This window comes from Spinacia oleracea, chromosome 5, assembly GCF_020520425.1.
Source record: "Spinacia oleracea cultivar Varoflay chromosome 5, BTI_SOV_V1, whole genome shotgun sequence".
In the NCBI taxonomy this organism is placed as follows: Eukaryota; Viridiplantae; Streptophyta; class Magnoliopsida; order Caryophyllales; family Amaranthaceae; genus Spinacia; species Spinacia oleracea.
Genome location: NC_079491.1, coordinates 55795813 through 55800223, shown reverse-complemented (window position 1 = coordinate 55800223; position 4411 = coordinate 55795813). Strand labels below are relative to the sequence as shown.

The 4411-nt window shown below is 39.6% G+C and overlaps 1 non-coding gene across 1 annotated transcript; it reads right to left on the bottom strand.

The window, feature by feature from the left end:
- Window positions 1-3042: 3042 nt before the first annotated feature.
- On the bottom strand, window positions 3043-3149 carry LOC130462346 (small nucleolar RNA R71). Its single transcript, XR_008922441.1, has one exon. It is a non-coding gene; the product is annotated as a small nucleolar RNA R71 (small nucleolar RNA).
- Between the last annotated feature and the right edge of the window lie 1262 nt (window positions 3150-4411).

Genomic DNA, 4411 nt, shown 5'->3' with positions numbered 1-4411 from the left:
TCATATGAATCATAACCTAACAGTGGTATCACGAGCCCCTTATTATTTTCATAATCTAAATTGCATAAACATGGTTAAATTTTACAAATTTGCAAAGAATTAAAAGGGGTGATTCATTTTCGTAATTGTTGTATTAATTTTAAATTGCGTTTATTTAATTATATGTACGCAGGTTTTCGGCAGTTTCTTCGTTACTAATCCAAACCGAGTGATTTTTGTGTCAATTCCGCATGTAAAAGGCATTCTAAATTATTGACAAAATTAATATTTTTCGGCCGAACCCAGAATTCCCAAATTCGAAGCCTAACTATGACTTGTCTGAGGTTTTAGTTTTTCGAAAGCAAAAGTTTGTAAATTTAAGATGTTAAATTAAATATTTGCGATTCTTGTTGATAAATCTTGAATTTTTGATTGACGTACAGTATATGTTTAACAAGTTAGAATGCCTAGCCTTGTTAATTATACAACCTAATTTGTAATTATGATTAATTTGTTGAAATTCGAATAATTTAGAATTAATTTGATTTTCATAATTAATTAATAATTTAATTAGGTATTCATGATTAAAATCCACCATAAAATTTTTTAATTTATGTTAAATTTTTAATTTTTATGACCTAGATTTGAATCCATGTTAATCGGAAATTAATTGATTAATAACTTTTCTATTTTTCGCCCTAAAATTATGAAATTAATATGTTTTATTAATTTGTCATTAATTTTGAATTAAAAATTTTAATTTTTTTTTAAAACGCTCATTAATGTTGCACGCACAAAGCAATGGAAGCTACGTGTTACCCTTAAGGGGTGTTGTATAGTGCAGGCACGTGACGACGAGCAAGGGAGCTCGTCGCCCGTGCGGTACGAATGCAACGAGCAACGATGTGTGCGGCACGCTAGGCTCAACGCCTAGGCATGCACGTAGCACAGTGGTGATATGCATGTTTTATATAGTATTTTTACCCCCGTCCCTTAGTGCTTTTATGTGTCAAACGTGCTCTTAGGAGTCGTTTCTAGTACTAATGTGTGTTATTGAGTGTGCCTTGAGTTTCAGGTTTGATTATGAGAAATTGGTCGTTTTAGACCCGTTTCATTGTTGATCTAGGCCACTATATGAGTCCGAGAAGTTCGGGACCTCCATCGTCGACTTCCGGGAGCCTTGGATGCTTATGGTTGAGCCCCGGGAGTTAGACTCAGTGATATGGGCGAGCTACATTGAAGATTGCAAATCGCCCTGGAAGCTGTGGGCGAAATGCAACCATCGGGCGGATTTATAAGCAATATAGAATCATCAACGCGCGCCCGATCGGGCGCATCTCGCCCGATCCGGATCGGGCGGTCAATCTGGAGGCTGTATGGAGAGTTCAAAACCCGCCCGATCGGGCGGATTTTGGCCCGATCGGGCCGACTATCGAGTGGATCGCCCGATCGGGCGAAGCGACGCCCGATCGGGCGACGCCAACCCCCAGCACTTATGCGCGAGTTTTCTTTCCGTTTTTTGGGCTTTATTTTGGGCAAACTATATAAGCAAGCCTTAATTGTTTTTAGAGAACACCTTATTTTCTAGTATTGAACCTTAGTATTATTTTCCTTAGCCTAGTTTTCTCTCTAGTTTATGCCAAAACACTTAGTTTAATTCTCAATAAAAATTCAAGCTTTCACTTTCCTTTGTTCTTCAAATAGGTATTATTTCTTATTTCAATTCATTGTCTTGCTTTAATAATGCTTTCAATTATGATTATTGCTTTGTTTATTGTCAACATGCTTGAGTAGTTTATTTTCTAGGGTTGGGGATCCATGAACAATATGAAGGGATAATTGAATGATTATGATTGTTGGCATTGTAATTGATTCCTATTGATTGGTTTATTTCACTATACAATTAGATTTGCGCAGGTTTAATTGTGGTAGTTATGCAATATCAAATTAAGATTCGAGAGATGCAATTTGATGTTTAGGCTTGTGTCAATAGGTGGAATTAGAGTTAATACGTAGCGAGAGCCCGTTAATTCTAAGTCTATGATTAGTATCGACTCGAGAGAGCATGCTAGTCTAATTAATTACTTTGTTGATTATCGTGATTGTTCAATGTCCTAGATTATTATTTGTTGGCGAACCTATACCCTAGATTCCTTAATATATTGATTTATTCTTGTTTAATATTCGTTCGTAGTCTTAGCATACAAACCATCAACCGACTTTTGTTCACAATAGTCTAGATTAATTAATTGATAGTAGAAAGAACGCCTGTTTCCCTGTGGATTCGATCCTGACTTCCCTTGCTACCTAGCTAGTGGACCTTAGGTTATTTTTGATTAGGTGATACGACTTTAGCCTGTCAAAATTTGGCGCCGTTGCCGGGGAGACGGTTTTATTTTCTGTTGTTGATTGCTTATCCTAGATTATTGTTTGTTACTACTCAAGGAACTCACGTTCCTTGAGACCGGATCTCACATTGTTTTGTAGTCTTTGTCTATGCCCAGGACCGCAGGTACTAGTAATCTTACTCCATTCGATCCTAGGCCCGAAAGAACCTTTCGTAGACGAAGAACTTTCATTGCACAGTGTGGGAATTACTCTGATTCTGATCATAATATTGGCGATCTTTTTCCTTCAGATACAGATTCAGTTTCAGAGATAGAGATGGGTGACGAAAATCTGATACCGCCACCTACCCCACGGCTTACGGACTATTCTAAGCCAAGTCTGTCCGTGCTACCAAAGGCGATCATGCCTTCTATTGCAGCTGAGACCTTCAAGATTGAGCCTGCATTGATTAATATGATCGAGAGACGCCAGTACGGTGGGGAACCAGGTGAAGATCCGAATCTTCACATTCAGTCCTTTATCCAATATTGCTCCACCATCAAGCAAAAGGGATTGACTCCGGAGCAGACTATGGAGATACTTTTCCCGTTCTCTTTGAGTGGGAAAGCTAAACTGTGGATTAATGGGTTGAATCGGGCGGCTTTGAAAATCAATAATTGGGAATCCTTGGCTCTTGCTTTTTATGTTAAATATTTTCCACCTGAGAAAACGGCTCGTCTGAGGGGTCAGATATTAGGTATCTCACAACAAGCGGATGAGAGTTTGTTCGAGGTTTGGGAGAGATTCAAGGATTTGCAAAGAGAATGCCCGCACCATGGTTTGGAAGATTGGTTCTTGATTCAGCAGTTTTATAATGGTCTGGGCAATGAGTCTAGATGTTTGTTGGATTCAGCTGCCAGTGGGAGGTTCATGCAACTTGAGGTGCCTAGAGCTATGGAGGTGATTGAGGAGATAGCCATTCACAATGCCCAGTATGGAAATCCTAGAGTTCTATCTAACAGGGGTGGTAAGCATGATTTAAATTCTATTGAACAATTAACTGCCCAATTGACTGCTTTACATTATAAGTTCGATAATATGCAAGCGGCCAATGCTCAATCTGCCCAACCTGTTAGTGTAGCTGCTATGAGTGCCCAACCTACTACTATTTGTGAAAGTTGTGGAATGTCTGGTCATTATGCACAGGAATGTAGAAGCTCTATTGAAAAATGTAATGCATTTCAATCCTACAAACAAAACAACCCATTCTCCAACTCTTACAATGAGGGCTACAAAAATAACCCTCTGCTTTTCTACAGGAGCAACAATATCCAAAACCCTCACCAAGTTCAACATCCACCACCACAACCATATCAACCCCCACACCAACAATCTTACCAACCCCGAAACAACTACAACCAACAGTCTAGTGGGCCACCTGGGTTCTCTAGACAACACACATCACCCCCACAACCACAACCTCAAGCCACACAGCCTGACCCTATGCTAGTAGAGATGAGAAACATGATGCTACAAATGCAAAAATCTCTAAGTGAAAAGGATGCAAAAATCGATGCTCTTACTGCTCATAACAAGATCATTTATACACAGTTGGCACAGATGGCTACTACTATTGCAGGGAGGCCACCAGGCCAACTTCCTTCACAGCCCGAAAATAGGGAGACTGCTAATGCAATTACATTGAGGAGTGGTAGGGATTATGATGGTCCTTCTATGCCGGTTGAGGTTGATTCCGGGGTGTCTGCTAGTGATCTGGTCAGTGAGGAAATCCCGAAGATAGTTATGGGTGAAAAGGAACCAGCTGAAAAGGTAGTCAATAAGAATGAGGCTACAACTGCGGTTAAGAAGGGGGCGGATATACAAGTACCACCTATTGCACTCCCCTTCCCAAACCGACAACTCAAGAATAAGCTAGACAAGCAGTTTGGCAGATTCTTGGAAGTGGTCAAAAATTTGCAGGTAACGGTTCCTTTTACTGAATTAATTTTACAAGTTCCTGCTTATGCTAAATTCATGAAAGATATTTTGACCAGAAAACGTGCTTTTTGTGAGGTAGAGACTGTAGCTTTCACTGAGGAATGTA